This window comes from Balaenoptera ricei, chromosome 13, assembly GCF_028023285.1.
Source record: "Balaenoptera ricei isolate mBalRic1 chromosome 13, mBalRic1.hap2, whole genome shotgun sequence".
NCBI classification, from domain to species: domain Eukaryota; kingdom Metazoa; phylum Chordata; class Mammalia; order Artiodactyla; family Balaenopteridae; genus Balaenoptera; species Balaenoptera ricei.
Genome location: NC_082651.1, coordinates 39,654,026 through 39,671,739, shown reverse-complemented (window position 1 = coordinate 39,671,739; position 17,714 = coordinate 39,654,026).

Sequence of the window (17,714 nt, the reverse complement as noted above, 5' to 3'; positions counted from 1 at the left end):
TAAGATGGAGAAAGATTCCTCACACTGTTTGAGATCCTGGTCTGTTCAATTGTGTGAGCCAATCAATTCCTTTTGCTTTAGCCAGCTGGAGTTGGGTCTGTGTTATCTGCACCAGAAAAAATTCCAAACTCAGAAATTAGAATCAGAAGTCAAATTTTTTGGGAAAAAATTTTAGAAGGAATTAGCTGAACTAAGAGGGACAGTACCGCTTCCCCTGCTCAGAAGTTGGTGAAGCCTGCTACACAGCAGCAAAGCAGCTGATTAAACTCTCCCACGGCCTCTAGAGCTCAGATGTTCCTACCAAGGCTGGAACTTTAGCGGACTTGTAGAAAAATGTCCAACAAGAAAGAGACACACTCTGGCTAAAAGGGGCCCATCTGAAAGCAGAGAGGAAGAAAATGCTCCTTTGCCCAGAGAGGCCCTTTCTGCCTGAGGCCAGTAATTCAATATGGCTGAGAGTCAGATAATTAAGAGCCAGTTCTCCGCTTCTAGCTAAAGTCAGCTCAAGCAAAGACAGGCAGGCTGGAAACACAGAGGGAGACAAACCTGGGGCCTGATAGGCTCTTGACTCCTCAGGCCCTCTTGAACCCCTCCTGCTGTGCCCTCCCAGCTCAACAGAGGCAACCGTTGCTTCCAATACAAGCAGCCTTCCAGTGGGATGCAGCTTCAGGGAGAAGGGGCAAACGAACTCTGCCTCTCATCATAGACTAGGAGTTTGCATTGCCCTGCGGCAGAGGCCTAGCTAGAGCCACAGAACCACGGGCTCCTGGGACAGGCAGAGCACCAAGCCCTGTTGCTAAGAGACAACTGCTCCTCCTCCCCCAGCACCATCACCAGGGACTTGATTCAAGAATTATAACTTTCAATGGGTCTCTAGTTTGGTTAATAGCTCTGGGGATGGCTGAATACGAACTGACTGAGAGCTTTCTAATCATTAAAGGGATTGTATTGCCAGGAAAACCCCACAAACCTGGAAAACAAAGGCCAGGGATTACTCAGCCCTTAAAGTTTCCCACCCCCAAACCTGCACCAATGGGAAGTGACCCCTCAAAGCCCCTTTTGCACATGGCCACAGAGCATGAAGGATAAGGGATGCTCTCCGAGACAGCAGAACCAGAGCAGCCGATAGGTGGGCCAGGGAACCTCATCCACGCCGACTGGTCAAGCATGTGGACTGGGCTATGGACTTGTGACCCCTGAGTGTTCTCCCTCACCTCCCCTCTTCAACTGGGAGGGTTTTGTTCTTTCAGTTATCCAATTTTTCTTCCATCATTGTAGTTTGGCCATAAATTGAAAGACCATGAGGGGCTAGCTCAGTACCACGACAGATACGATCTTGAATTGGGGCTGGGCATGGTAAGTGGTGAGAACTTGGAACATCTCCTTCCGGAGGTGGGACAAGTGTGTTTTAAGTTTTGTGAGGGACAGTTGCATTATGATAAACAGAGAAAATTTTTAAATTATACGAGAAGGGGGATCTGTCTAGATCTTGGACAGAGGTGGAAGGTAGTGGACATTTATTGGTTTTGCTGTTCAACTCCAGTCCCCCTTTGTAGGTAGACACCCCAGTTTTCCCTTGGAGAACCGTTCCCCGCCCCCCACTCTGAGCTGATGTTGTTTGGGTAGGGCTGACCCCACCCCCCAGGCTCCAGGGGAGCTCATTTGACCTTGGCCTGTTCATCAGTCACAGTTATCTCTCTGTACTGGGCGAGTTTCCTAGGCCAGGCCAATACAGCCACTCTAGACCTGTGCTCAGCCGGCACAGTGTGAGGCTGGAGCTGCTGGTGGCCCTTTCTGTCCTCTCTCTGGGTAAGAAGAAGAAAAAGACTCCTCATGACATCCCTTGAGCACCCAGATCCAGATGTGCCAAAAACGTTAACCCAGGACTTGTCAACTGTGTGAGGCGGCAAATTTTTTTGGAGATTAAATCATTTGAATTGGTTGCCAGTAATGAGGCTCTAAACTACCACAATGACCCACAGCGTCAAAAAACAAACCTTGGACTTCCCTGACCCACTCTCCAGCATCCCCGTTTCCCTCAACAGTGCCACTGTCCTCCCAGGCACCCCACAGCCCTGGCCATCTTGATTTTGCTGTCTGCTAGCCATCAAGACCAGCTGATTTTTCCTTTGAATTCTCTCAACGCAACTGTTCTCGTCTCATGCTTTGTGGTTCCCCCCACCCCTGGACTGCTAGTGCAGCCTTTGGTCTTACAGCTCTCTACCATCCTATATAAGGCACCAGATGCCTCTGACTGGAGATAACTCCTGCTCGTGATCCTTCAATGATGCCGATCACCTGTCAGCTGCAACCAAACTCCAGAGCTTCCTGCTTTGGCCTTGATGTACTCTTGCCAATTTGAAAAATGTCCTGGCTGTTTCACTTGCATTTTTTTGATGACTAATGGCTGGACATTTTTTCACAATTTATCAGTCATTTATATCTCTTTGGTGCCTTGACTATGTACTACTTTGCTCATTTTTATACTGAACATACATCTTTTCTTGTTGATTTTTGAAGTCTTATTTATAATATTGATCTTTTGTCATTTATATACTACAAATATTTTTCTCGAGTGTGTTGATTAGCTTTTACTTTTGTTTACAGTCTTTATTGATATACTAAAGCTTTAAAGTTTCCTTCAGTAAAATCTTTAGGATTTCTCATTTTGTTGTCATGCTTAGGAAGTCCATCCCTATCCAAGGATTATATAAACTTTTAGTACTTTGTGAGCTCCCTTTTTAAAAAAGTCCAGAACGTTTTTTAAATTAAGGGCTTTAAACAAATAACCATAATATTATAACTGACAATGACTGGTAGCATGCAAATATTTCAGGCTGTGTGGTTTCCTTTATACACTGGACTTTTCATCCATCTAGAAATTTTTGGTATGCATGGTGAGACAAGGATTTTAAAAAACCCAGCTTTTTTGTTATGGAGATTTTCACACATATTCCAAAATAGAGAGAATATGATGATGAACTCCTATGTACCCATCATCTAGCTTCAGAAATTATCAACTCGTGGCCAGTTTTTTTCATCTGTACACTGTCCTCCGGCTTCACACCTCCTCCACCTCCACCACTGGATAATTTTGAGCAAATCCAAGTTATTGTATCATTTCATCTAAAAGTACATTAGTATGTATAAGATAGGGACTTAAATTTCTTTTTAAAAACTAAATATTAGTCACTGTTCTAACATCACCATCTTTTAGGTATATTAACACTCAAGAATCTGAAAAAGTTGGTATAGACGATCTTATTTACAAAGCAGAAATAGAGACATAGACATACACAACAAACGTATGGATACCAATGGGGAAAGGGGAGGGTGGGATGAATTGGGAGATTGGAACTGACATATATACACTATTGATACTATGTATAAAATAGATAACTAATGAGAACCTACTGTATAGCTCAGGGAACTCTACTCAATGTTCTGTGGTGAGCTAAATGGGAAGGAAATCCAAAAAAAGAGGGGATACATGTATACATATAGTCGATATACTTTGCTGTACAGTAGAAACACAGTATTGGGGACTTCCCTGGTGGCGCAGTGGTTAAGAATCCGCCTGCCAAGGCAGGGGACACGGGTTCGAGCCCTGTTCCGGGAAGATCCCACATGCCACGGAGCAACTAAGCCCGTGCGCCACAACTACTGAGCCTGCGCTCTAGAGCCCGCGAGCCACAACTACTGAGCCTGTGTGCCACAACTACTGAAGCCCGCGCGCCTAGAGCCTGTGCTCCGCAACAAGAGAAGCCACCTCAATGAGAAGTCCATGCACCACAACAAAGAGCAGCCCCTGCTCGCCACAACTAGAGAAAGCCTGCGCGCAGCAACAGACCCAATGCAGCCAAAAATAAATAAATTTATTTTAAAAAAACGTTAAAAAAAAAAAAGAAACACAATATCATAACGCAACTATACGCCAATAAAAATTTAAAAAAAAAAAAGCGAGAGGAAAAAAAACCCCTCAAACAGTTGCCTTGAGGGGTAAATCCAAAAGATGGTTCTCTGAAAAGACCAACAAAATAAATCGCCCTCTGGCAAATCTATTCAAAGAGAAAAAGAAAGAAAACAAATACATAACACTATAATGAAAAGAGGGATATAACCACTGACACAGAGATTTCTTTTAAATTACTGAAATGCTACCAGTTACAACCCCTGGCCCAAATTTTTGAAAATCTGGATGAACTGAATGCTTTTCTAGGAAAATATGAATTATCAAAATTGACTCAAGAAGAAATAAAAAACCTGAATAGACTAATGGCTATAGATAAAACTGAGGAAGTTGGCAAAGTGACCAGGTGTATATTATAAGGAGAACTTGGTTCACACACACACAACTGTTCAGGAACAGGGTTATTCTTCATGCGTGTTCAGCCAGCTTTCTGAGCGCCTGTGTGTGCCTGTCCATCTCAGCTAAGCGCTGGTCCTTCCTGTGGGGGAATCTTGCCTACACAGCACCTTGCTAGCCAGGCTTCTAGAAGAGCAGAGGAAGGGGGAGGCGTGGGGGTATAGGCCTGAGTGTGGATGTGCAAGCTAGAGGAAGGAAGGGGCTTCTGGGATCCAGGTGGCTCTTCACCTGAGGCCAGCCCACCCCACAGTTTCCCTCCATCTGCTGGAGCTGAGGAATGGCTATGAATCATTCTTAGGAATATTTCTGCCTAGATCTACCCACCTCCTCAGCATGAGCATGAAGCTTTGCCTGAACGCAAGCAAGAAGGTGATGGAGGGAGGAGGGGAGAGAAGGAATGGGCAAAATAGAAGTGTTGTCTATTCAAATTCCATCACAATCCTGTACTGTGATCACCTTGACAGAACAGTCAGAGATTTTCCTTTGCATTCTAGTCTCCCCAAATCAGCAACCTCTGCAGACCTAAGACCTGCCTCCTTTTTCAGCCTGGCCCTGCCTCCTTGCCATCCTCAGAACTTGTTATCTCCTTCCCCCATTTCAGACGTCTATCTCAAGTCTACTTTCTTTTTTTTTTTTTTAAATCTAGGGGGATTCCAGGGACTCCAGTCCCCAGTCAATACTATTACTACCTAATTTTTTTTTAATTTATTAATTTATTTGTTTTTGGCTGCGTTGGGTCTTTGTCGCTATGCGCGGGCTTTCTCTAGTTGCGGTGAGTGGGAGCCACTCTTCGTTGGGGTGCGCGGGCTTCTCATTGTGGTGGCTTCTCTTGTTGCAGAGCATGGGCTCTAGGCACACGGGCTTCAGTAGTTGTGGCATGTGGGCTCAGTAGTTGTGGTTCGCGGCTCTAGAGTGCAGGCTCAGTAGTTGTGGCACACGGGCTTAGCTGCTCTGCGGCATGTGGGATCTTCCCGGACCAGGGCTGGAACCTGTGTCCCCTGCATTGGCAGGGGGATTCTTAACCACTGAGCCACTAGCGAAGTCCAAGTCTGCTTTTTTTTAAGTCCAGCCCAAGGTTGTTTTCTTTGGGTAGAAGACTCAATCAGAAGCATTAGCTTTTTTTTTTTTTTTTTTTTTTTTAAGGCTTTCCAGTGTGTGAGTTTCATCTCCTCAAATAAGACCAACCATGTCAAGATGTGTGTCTTCTCTGGCTCCTGTCTACTGTCACATTTTCACATGTTGACTCTGCCAGAAACACAGATAGTCTTGCATTTTCATGGCCTCCACTAACATGTAGTCACTGGGAGTTCCTGCAGTGAACATTATTATTTTTATCTGCTCAGCAAGTCTTCTTCACCTTCTGGTAATAGCAACATCTCATCTTCTCTTTGGTGAGCTGCCCCTCCCCACTCCATGTGGTTCTGACAGGGCTGCCAATCCCAGTAGGGTGGACCCAGACCTGACCAATCACTGTACCCCCATCTTCTTGGCCGTCATGATTCCTCAGGCTGAGCCAACTGAATCCTTCACTGAGAATTTATATGAAAGACTGAGGAGTCCTCTTGACTCTCTGGGATCACATGCTAGGGATGATGAAGCTGTCTATGGCCTTTTGCAACCTCCACCCATCACATGGAGAAAACCCATGACTGGTGGGGAGAAAATGTGGCAACACTCAGAATGAAGCTGAGTCAAGAGTTAGAGAGTCTTCACCCACTTTTTTTTAAAAAATATTTTTCTTATTTATTTATTTATTTATTTGGCTACATTGGGTCTTCGTTGCGGCACATGGGCTTTCTCTAGTTGCAGTGAGCAGAGGCTACTCTTTGTTGCAGTGCATGGGCTTCTCATTGCGGTGGCTTCTCTTGTTGCGGAGCACGGGCTCTAGGCATGCAGGTTTTCAGTAGTTGTGGCACGCGGGCTCAGTAGTTGTGGCCCGCGGGCTCTAGAGCGCAGGCTCAGTAGTTGTGGCGCATGGGCTTAGCTGCTTCGTGGCATGTGGGATCTTCCCAGACCAGGGCTTGAACCTGCATTGGCAGGTGGACTCTTAACCACTGCACCACCAGGGAAGTCCTTCACCCACTTTTGAAAACCTGCGTACAGTTATGCCCAAGATCCACTCATCCCTCTTTTTTCCAGTTATATGAATTGGTACATATCCTTTTTTTGCTTAAAATAATTTGGGTTGGGTTGGATTTCTGTCATTTGCAATCAAAAGTCTTAACTAATACCCTTATAAATCTGTATTTCAAACCTAGAATTCTCTCCTCAACACTATTCCAACATGAATTCATTCAACGTACATTTACTGAGTACCTGCTCTGTGCCATGAACTATACCAGGTGCTGTGCTAGGGATGTTGAGGACACACAGACCTACAAGATCCAATCCTGGCCTTCAAGCAGCCTGTGATCTGGGGCAGACTAAGGGATTGGATGGTGTAGTCATGAGATAAATGTTATGCCAGAGACTGGCACAGAATTCTACACTTAGCTTGAGGAACTGGGGGGGGTTGGGGAACCCCTAGATGTAGTAGCATCTAGGCTGACTCTTTCTTTATTATTAATTTTTATTGGAGTATGGTTGCTTTACGATGTTGTGTTAGCCTCCACTGCAGGCTGACTCTTGAAGAGCAAAATAGAGTTGTCAGGTGAGGAAGGGCAATTATAAGGTTGGGGAGGTGAAGAAACAATCCTGAGCAGCAGAAAGAGCACATACAAAGGCAAGGAACTGAGAAAGAGTATACCTCTCACAAGGAAGGAAAATGTAAACTCCATGAGGGTAGAGACATTGTCTTTCTCGATCACTGCTATTTCCCCAGCACTTAACAACAGTGCCCGCTAAGTGCTCAGTAAATGTTTGTGGAATGAAGGGATGGCAAGGACTTAATCAGATGTAGTTTAGAGAATGGACTACAGAGGGCCAATGTCAGGAAGAAGGCTACAGGAACACAACACGGAAATTGTTAGCCAAGGTAGCAGGAGTGCAAATTGGGAGAAGGATGGATCTGGGAACAATTAAGAAAGGAGAGGGGAGAAGGCTTGGTGACAGAATGACTGCGGTGGGTACGAAAGGGAGGAGTCAAGGCTCAGGCTCAGGTTTGGAGTTTGAGCTTCTATGTAGATGGGGATGAGGCTCAGTAAGGAGGGAAAATGAATGAGGGCAGGTTTGGGGGAGAGAGAGTGAGTTTGGTTGTAGATTCCATGAGTTTGAGGTTCCAGTGGGCCTTGGAAATAGAGATATTTGGTACATAGTTTGCAATATGCAATATGGAGCTGAAAATACATTTTTGGCAATTTAAGCATAAAAACAAAAGTGGATGAACAGGACCACAGAGAGGGTGCAGAGAGAGGAGAGCAGGGGGGGGAAAGGTGGACCCTCAGAGAGACAGAGGAGGGAGAAGAACCAAGAAGTTCCTAAGAACCAGCAGCAGAAATTGTTATTCTGGCAGGAAACCTTAGGGAAGAGAGGATGTCATGGATGGAAGGAGTGGGAAGGAGTATAGAAAACAGTGTAAACAACAGGAGTTGACAACTCAGGTCAGAGCAGAGGTGGAAAAGGTCCACTAGTGACTTTAGAGAGGGCCACTTTGATGAGCCTGGCTGCTGTGGGTTGAGAAGAGAGTGAGGTGAGGATGTGAGTAGACGCAGGAAGCTCAGCTGTGAAGGGAAGGAGGCTGCATGGGAGAATCAGAGACAGTATTGAAAATGAAAGACACCTGAACATATTTAAATGCTTCTTAGAGAAAACCTAATTTTAATCTATACCATCACTTCCGCTAGCCTGAGGCATGGATAACTCAATGCCTCAGACCTGTAATTTATAGCAATTCTTTTTTTAAAAGTGTTTCTTAGAAGCAGCAAGTAGGGAAGACGAAATGGATGATATTTCAATGTAGGTGGCTGAGAGCTTAATATGACCAATAGTGAACTCATGATACCACAATGCTCACCCTGAAACCTGCTTCTTCCTCCTGTTTCCCATCTTGACCAACATGCTCATTGTCTACTTGGCACCCTGCGTGCAACCCCCAACGCATCTCTGAATTCTCAAAGTCCCCCTCAGATCTCATCAGTTGCTGATTTTTGTCAACACTATCTTCTAAATATTTGACTCTATTTGTTGCTTTTCCTATAGCCCTTTTCCTATTATCCTCTTCTATCTGGACACTGATACTGTTTCTAACTGGAGTCTCTAACTCCTCCAGCTTTGAACTCTCATGGTTTCCTCAAAAAGAGATCCAGTCATGTCACTCTTCTTCTTATAAAACATCTCTGAAGGCAGGTCATCTTCTAAGAATTCAAGTCCACCCTGCCTTGCCTGACCTCAAGGCTGACTGGAATCTGACCACCACTCAGCCTTGTCGGCCCTAGCTTACGCTTCCCACGTGCATCCTTAGTGAGCCCTATGGGGCTTAGCTTCACTGAGAAGTGCCATGTGATGTCATATCCTTGAGTCTTGGCTCATGCTGGTCCCTCTTCCTGGGACTACCTCCTCTAATCGGTGAATTCTGCAGGCCCAGCTCAGATGCTACCCTTTCCATGAAGCCTTCTACCCCCTCCTCCAGCTCAAGTCACATCACAACATGAATCAGTCCTCACCATAGCTCTTCACACATGGTAACAAGTATCACATACTGGATGGTCATGGACCTGTTTGCACATCAGATCCTACCCTTCACATACATTGGAGGGCAGGGGCAATGCAACTGACTCATCCTCACACCTTCCACACACACACACAGTAGACCTCAGTATATTCTTAGAGGAATCACAATGAATAATGGAGGATGAATTGATTGATTTATGTAACCAAAGTGATTTCCACCACTCATCGTCATGGAACTGGGTGAATTTGGTTACAATTAAATCAATCCGAGAATCACCTTGAATAACATTTGCTTCCCCAGCTCTGCAAGTCACCCACTGGAAGGTAAGAACTTGCTGTGTCTTCTCAACACTGTCTCTCTAGCAGAGCTCCAAGGCTTAGGACTTGTCTGCTTCATTCTATTTTATCCACCCAACAAAAAGATGTCAAACACAAAGGCCCATGCCAGGCACTGAGGACACAAAGATGACTAAGACAGTAATGCTCTCAAGGTGCTTGCAGTCTAATAATCAAAGCAGTGAACATTGACCTACTAGTTATTCTGGTGAGACAACATGGTTTTCACTTAGCTCTCACGACAGTGCTGCCAAGTACGTAGTATCACCTCCAGTTTAGGATGAGGAAATTGAGGCTCAGAGTGGCCAAATCACTGGTCCAAGGCCAGTAAGTGACTTAAACTGTTGCTTTAGTGGCACCCAATGAGCCATGCCTCCCAGTATTCTTGCCCTTATGCGGTCCTCTCCCACACTGACTCAGAGCTTGGCCATGTGACTTTGGGCAATGGGACATTAAAGCCTGATGCAGGCAGAGGTTTGATAAGCAGATCCATAGAGCTTATCCTCTTTGAATACTTCCTCTTGGGATCCGGCTGCCATGTAGAAAACTTGAGCTAGACTACTGAGTGATTAGATGCCACGTGTGGAAAGGCCCTGGAGGATGAAAGGCCATCTTGATGTTCCTTTCCAGCCAGTCTCTCTCAACTGTATGCACCTGAGAAGAGGCAAGCGAGCCCACAGTCACAGCCAACCCACAGACCATAATAAATAATAAATCAGTGTAGTTTTAAGCCCCTGTATGCTGGAGAGGTTTGTTATACACCAGTGAATAACTGAAACAGTGACAAGCTGGGATTTGAACCCAGTACTATTTGACTGACTTCAAAAACCATGCTCTTAGTTTCAGTACTATGTTCCTTCTGGTTGGGAGTGGAATGTCATACCAATACTATAATATTCATAGGTTGGCCCATAGTAGCACTCAATAAGCATTTGTTGAATGAATGAATAAAGGGTGTGGTGGGCTACCAGAGAGGTAGGAAAGTCCAGGGAATTCAAAGGCAGGTTGGCAATTACCTTTCCACAACCATGACCCCCTTTCCCACTACAAATATTCCAAAAACAAATATTCCCTAAATCTAGAAACAAGTATGTGGATATCACCAAACTCCCTCTCTCGGTCTCTTTCTCTGTTAAATTCAGATCAGGCAAAATTGAGAATTTCACAGAGTTTGGTTTTCGATGTTCATTCCCCTTGCCCCCAACTCTCTACCATGCCCCTGGCATCTTCTCTCCCTCCCATGCCCCTGGCATCTTCTCTCCCTCCCACCTGGCCTTCTGGGCCCAGCAGCTCTTTCTCCCTCTTTCCATATAAAATCCACACGCAGGAAAGCAGAGAAGGTGGAAATTACAGAAATGGGGGAGGAAGATTTGGATATTAGTAGATGGCATTACAGGCCAAAGAAATGAAACTCTAAGCTCAGTGCTTCCAGCAGACATCTGCCAGCAGGTGGAGGAGGTATTTTAAGGATGGGGAGCCAGCTGGAGGTGTCCCTGTGGTTGGGGAATAAAGGAATGCCCCCTGAATCCCCCAAGAAGGCAGAGGCTCTGGCTCTCCACACCTGGGGCTGTGGCCCAACATCTGTAGCTCCCAGAGTAGTCACTATAGCCTGGTGAAGACCCACAGGGGTCACTGTGTCCAGTCCGCTGCTTCTTGGCAGCTCTGACACTGCCTTTTCTGTTCTAAGCTCCCCCTCATTCTTAGGCTCCTGCAAGCATGCACACACCCCCCAAGGTCACACACACATGGCTCCAGCACCTGGATCCCACACCCTAAAAACCGTCTGGGCCCTTCACTGCAGACTCAACCTAAGGAGAGAGCAGGCCCCACTCCTGCTCACAGGCAGACTGTGGCAAGTGCACACAGGCACCGTGGCACACACTCACATGCAAAGCAATGCAGTGGGGAGCACACATCCAGACCACTGTGGGCACAGTCACCGGTGGAGGCACTGGGATATGAGGAGACATAAACATGCGTGCACACACATGCACACCTCCAGACCATCCAGGCTTAGCACACGTGCACAGGGGCACCCAAACCCTCCCACCCTCAGACACCCGCACAGGTGCCCAGCCAGGCCGCAACACCAAGCCCCTCCCCCACCCCTTTTCAGAAGCAGGTGGAGAGGGCTGGGGTTTGAGGGCGCTCTTCCTCCTCCCTCCCTCTGGCCCCAGCTCTCCAAGGTCCAGAGTCCCAGTGGGATCTGGAGCCCGCCCCGCCCCCCAGCCTGGCTCGAGGAGCGACTGGCGAGAGGGGGGATGGGAAGCCTGGTCTCAAATTGTTCTGATTTTAAGTCCTTAAATTAACCCCTTCCTTGCCTCTGCCCTGGCCTGGCCTGCCCAAATCCCCTCCCCCGCCCCGGTCCGGGAGCCTCTCCGGCCTCCAGAGGGCTGTGGGAGAGAAGCAAGAGAAGGCGGCAGCGGCTGGGGTCCTCCCTGCCTTCTCTCCAGGAGCGGTCCCGCAGCACGCCCGCGACTCGCCCTTACCTACTCCACCCCGCGACGAGGCCAGGCCCCGCGGCCCTCGGCTGGGGGTGCAGAGGCAGCCCCCGCGTGCCCGGGCCAGATGCAGGGCCGCCTCGGGGCCTCGGATCTCGTTACCCTCCGCAGCCTCGGGTGGCCGCCGCGGCTTGCGCCCCCGCCTCCCTCCCGGGGCGGGGGCGGCCAAGCCTCCCAGCCAGTCGCAGCGGGAGGGGCACACAAACAGGGTGGGGGAAGGATGGAGGAGGGAGGAGGGGGCGCGCGGCCCGAGGAAAGGAAGGGAAGGGGGAGGGAGGTGGCAAGGAGGTGGGGCGGAGCCGGCCCCTCCTCCGGGGCGGGCTCTCCTGCGAGCTGGGGAGCCGCAGATACCGCCAGAAGCGGCTGCGCCGGGACCCCACGTTTTCCGCTGAAGGTGGCTTCGGTGGGGGAGGGGTCCGCGGCGCCGCCCTGGGGGTGCAGGGGCCTCTCCGGCCGCGCTCCTCCTGAGTCCCTGTCTTCCGGGGTCGCGGCACCGCCCAGTGCACTCTCCCTGCCCCGGGGACCTCCGGTTGTGACCTTTGCTGCCCACCTTTAATCCGAACCTCTCCGCCCTAACCCTTCCACTCTGGCTTGGGCCTGCTTCCACTCGGGGCACATCCTGGGGTGGGCGATTCTGTGGGTCGGGAAGAGGGCCGGCGCGCTGCATTACTCCTGGGATCTGCACCACGGGCTCTATGCAGCCTCCTGGGACGCGCGCCTGGCTGTGCACTCAGCGACCCCGGGTCCGAGACACAGTCTCCGGGGAGACTGCCTGTGTCAGTCCCCTCTGGGCATCCCTAGGGAACCACGGGAACTAGGAGTGTCTTCGGTCAGACTCCGTCATGTCCCGGACCCAATCTTGCCCTTGAGGGTGCCGTCTAGGAGCACGTGTCCCCATCACAAATCCTATCCGGGACCTGGTGGAGGAAGAAAGGGACAGTGGGCTCCGGCCCTGGTTCCTTCCCACCCACTCCCACCTCAAACTTGGTTAGGGGAGAAGCCTGGCTCCCTGGGACTGGAGCACCTAGAGGGCCCGCCCTTGGCTTAAGGCCCATCCAGCTATTGAAGCAGGAGCAATCTGACTGTCCTGGGCTTGGAGGAAGTTTACAGGGCGGCAGTGGGTAAATCAGATAGGGTGTTGGGGCTACTAAGCCCAGGGCTGAGATGAACTGAGCTTTGGATGAGGAAAAGAAGAAATGGCATTTCAGGCTAGGGGTAGTGCTTGGACAACGGCAAAGAAACTGGCTTGCGCAGGGCTGAGGTCCAAGACCACCAGGGGTAGTACAGCTGCAGCAGAACAGAAATCCAGCATAGCCCCAGGATTCTCCAATAAACAAGGCTGATGGGGACTTTTCTTGACCCCATTCTATTCCTGCTAAGGCAGGGGCATTGGGCATTTAGTATCTGGAGGGATAATTCGTAGAGTTGTCAGGTGGCTTTTGAAGAAAGGCAAATTTAATAAGGACCCAAGCCAGTCAGTTCAAACTTCCCTCCTCCCCCACATCTTCTCTTCCTACCCCTAGCTCCTGAATTTCCTTTCTCCCCAAGAAAGTCTTAGATTGAGCAAATAAGAAATCACTTCTCCTAAGACCTAAGTTATACCAGCTCCTATTAACCAAATGCTGGGCATTACACTAATCATTTTTATGCATATCAATTGTCAAACCTATTGAGTAGGTGTTATTATTATCCCCACTTTACAGATTGGGAAACTAAAGTTCAGAGCTCAAAAAAGGGCACAGTCAGGATTTGAACTCAAGTCACCAAATTCCAAAGTCTGTGCTTGAATACAGTGCCCTCCTGCCACCCCTTTGCTGTATTAAGCCCACTGAGCCTTCCACTGCCAAAATGAAGATTTTCTAAATCCACCTGCTTTTGCAGACTGCCAAAAATATCCATATATTGTTTTTTCTTCTAGTGATGTTTGTTCTCACTCTGTGCTTCCTATGAATGTGCAAAACCAATTTGAGGGACTTCCCTGGTGGTGCAGTGGTTAAGAATCCACCTGCCAATGCAGGGGACACGGGTTCGAGCCCTGGTCCTGGAAGATCCCACATGCCGCGGAGCAACTAAGCCCGTGCGCCACAACTACTGAGCCTGTGCTCTAGCCCATGAGCCACAACTACTGAGCCCGCATGCCACAACTACTGAAGCCCACGTGTCTAGAGCCCATGCTCCGCAACAAGAGAAGCCACCGCAGTGAGAAGCCCACACACCGCAACGAAGAGTAGCCCCCACTCGCCCGCGCGCAGCAACGAAGACCCAACACAGCCAAAAATAAATAAATTTTAAAAAGAACAAAACAATTTGAGGCATGCTTGTGTATGAACACGTGTTTTCGTGAATGTGTACATACATGCATGTGCATACAGGTGTATATCTGTGCATATGCACATGTGTGCATTGTGAGTGCATGCATGTGTGAATGTATGCATGTGTGTACATGTGGGTGTGCTTGTGCATATGTGTGTATATACGAGCGAATGCACACGTGTATGTAAGTGGGCATGCATGTACTTCATGTGTGTATTCGGGTATGCATGTGCACACGTGCACACATGTGCATATGTGTGTGTGCATGTGTGCCCAGGCTACATTTTATGGACAACAGTTCCTGCTTGGTTGTTATGGGAACCACAGTTCTAAAAATGCTAAACTGAATCCCACTCCATGTGGGCCAGAAAAGCCAAAAGGGAGAGAGAAAGCTGAATGACAGACACATCTGGGGACCCAGACCTGAAGCAGAGAATCATGGGCTCAGGAAGAATTAGACAGGCACAGACCATCCAGAAGTGTGGTCCTACTCATGGGACCCTGTGGACTGCATCGGTGCCTCAATCTTGCTTCTTCCCATCTCCCTCCTGATCCTTTCCCAGTTTCATGCTCTCCAACCACCTTCCTTCCTTCCTCTTTCCCCTTTTTCTCTTCTCCTTTTAGCCAACCAATCAACCCAATAATTAAGCACTTAAGGTGTGCTGGGCAGAAGGCCTAGTGATATGGTGGCCACACATGTGGATGATCAGACAAGGTCTCTGCCCTTGAAGGAGCTCAACGGTGGGAGGATTTGGACAATACGTAGTGGGGAGGAACGAGCACAGAGCAAAGGGAGAGACTACAGAGGAGGGTGGACGATAAGTTTGTATCATATGGAGGGCTTTAACTGCGATGTGTTTTTTGTAGGAAGGTGGAAATTGTGGTCAGTTTGGGATAAAACACTATGAATAATGGTTTAGGGAAATTACATCAGTAGCGCTGTGCAGTGTGAAACGGAAGGAGAGAGAATGGAGGCAGAGGGACCACAGGAAGCAGTTTGGTGTAGTGCAGGCTTGTTTCAAACAGGGCACAGAGGTTGGGGTGAAGAGGGAGAAAGTAGCGCTCTGGGTTGCTTTGTCAAACTCTGCCTCATCAAGATTCTTATTGCTCTTCCCTGTCTCTCCAGGGTGAAAGTCAGGATTTGAGTGAGGCTTTGTTACTAATGTGCATGTATCGAACTCCTCAGTTGCACTAGAAAGGAAAAAAGTTGGGAACCACGGGCCCAACATATGGTAGGCACTCAGTAATACTTGTGAAACAAGTGGATATATGGATATGCACTGGTCTTGGAACTGGAAAGCCCGAGTTCAAGGCCCACTTCAGTCTCTCATCATCTGTGTCCCCTTAAGAAAATCCCAAACTTCTTGGGCCTCAGTTTCCTACTCTGTACAATGAGGGGTCAGACAGGATGTTTTTGTAAGCTCCTTCCAACTATTATGTGATGTCATAGCCAAAGTGTTTGTGTATGTGGAAGGGGTGGAATGGACTGAGGTGCTGGCAATAGGAACAGAGAGGATAAATGGGGGAAATATTTTAAAAGAGGAATCAATATCTTCTGGCTTTAGTCTTCAGCAATACTGTGGAATAAACCAAAGTCCCGCCTGCTAAAGAATGCATGGACTGATTCACAAAACATAACGGACATCTGAAATGCTTAGCTGAGCTTGCAAGAAAGGGAAAATCTACTTGGACCGAAACAAGGGAACTGAGACCAACAAATGTAAGCTCAAGATGTGCTGTGACTAACCCCAGGAAGTATAGGGAAGGAATACCTTCCCATGTTGCTTGTCTGTCCTGACCTGGGCCCTGGGTGGAGAAGGGGGAGTTGCCTCTGAGAATTTATAACTACTTGAGTTAGAGTTTAAACTCACAACACCTGCATAGTACAAGAACCCCAAGCCAAGAAATTAACATAAAGATTGGTCTTCGTCAGTTGATATTCCTGGAATGCCTGGCAGAAGAAAGCACAAAACTGCTCAGGAGAAACATACCCTCAACCCAGGCTACAGAATATTACTGACCAGGTAAATCCCCACTTAAGATGAGCTCACAAACTGAAAATTACAGTATGTAAAAGGAAACAATGTACCATGAATTAGAGTAGTTAAGACCCTTTAGAACTTCAATAAGATCCAGTAAGTCTGAGTGACAGCCTGGATGTGGGGGAAAGAGGGGTAAAAAATGAATCCCACAGAAGAACTGTAGTTATTTAGGTGATTTTGGGGAACCAAACAAATGATAGTCACCATTAGCATAAACTGGGTATATGGAAGGATGATTTGATTTTAGACAGATAGTATTTGAAATTGTGGTGAATATCCCCATATGGAGGTGTTCATTAGTCAGAACCATGGGCTTCAGCTGGAGTAGAGATGAGGGCTGGCTGGCTTAGAAGTCGTCTATGCATCAGTGATAGCTGAAAGCCTAGGAATTAATGTGCTCTCCAAGAAGAGTGTGGAAATGGGGAAGGAGGGGGCTCAGAACTAAGTCTGGGAAAACAACATTTTGAGGACCAGATAAAAAATAAGAGCAAGTAAAGAAAATGAGCTGTTAGTCCCCGATTATGTTTGGGTCCTGGGTTTGGGACGATTTTCTGATTGTTTTATTTAATTCCTTCCATCTCTGGGCTAACATTCTTTTCCCTCAAAGTCCCTAGGGGAAGTTCCAGTAAATGGAGCAGTTTCCCTTGGGAGTAATAGGAGGGACTTCTCAGCTGGGAGTTGTAGAACCAGGCTGGGCCCTGGTACCAGCACCACTACTAAGTCACTTCTTTGGGGTGCAATTTTCTCATCAGTGATTTTAGGCCTAGGTGGGTATGAGGACAAGGTGGGGCACAACAGAGCTGATAGTACTTGATGGAATGCTGCTCAAGGGGGCAAGGGTGGACTGGTTAGACACCACCCACCTACAGCCTGTCTGCCCTTCTTCCTTTGTTCAGGTTGTGTGGTTTGGGACCAGTTGCTTGAAATCTGGGCCTTTATGCTCTTTCTTACCCTACTCTGCATGGAAAGTGAAGTCAGGTGGTCCATGCCTATAAGTGAAAGGTGTGGTCACTTAAATAGTAAGATAATGAGAGTCATCATCGTCTTATGTCTCCATGAATCTACCACTTCCCTGTTACAGTGCCTGATGGTCCATCATTTGAGCCTCACTACAGGGTTAAACATTGCCCTCTATAGGCTACTCTATTAAAATGTTAACTCTCCTAGAAGAGGTAGTATTGAATCCTTTACCACAAATTGGTTTATTAGATGCAAGGTACTCAACCACATGAAAGCACTTACCACTCAGGGAGAAAAATGGGTGGAATTCACTGATAATTGAATTGATCATTTTGTCTCTGGTCAACTGGACTGTGGGGGTGGAGGGTGAGCACATCTGAGAGTGAAGGGATGAAGTAGCCAAAGGATTAGAAGCTGGGTTGTTCTGGCATCCTAGGGCTGTAGGACTCTCTTAATTCAAGAATAGCTTAGCTCAGAAAAGAAAGAAGCCCCCAGACAGGCTCTATCCTTTCCTTAGCAGAGAGGAGTTGTTGGGGAGGAGAGATGGGAGCACAGCAGGCTTTTAATGCTCCAGCGTCTACCCAAGAT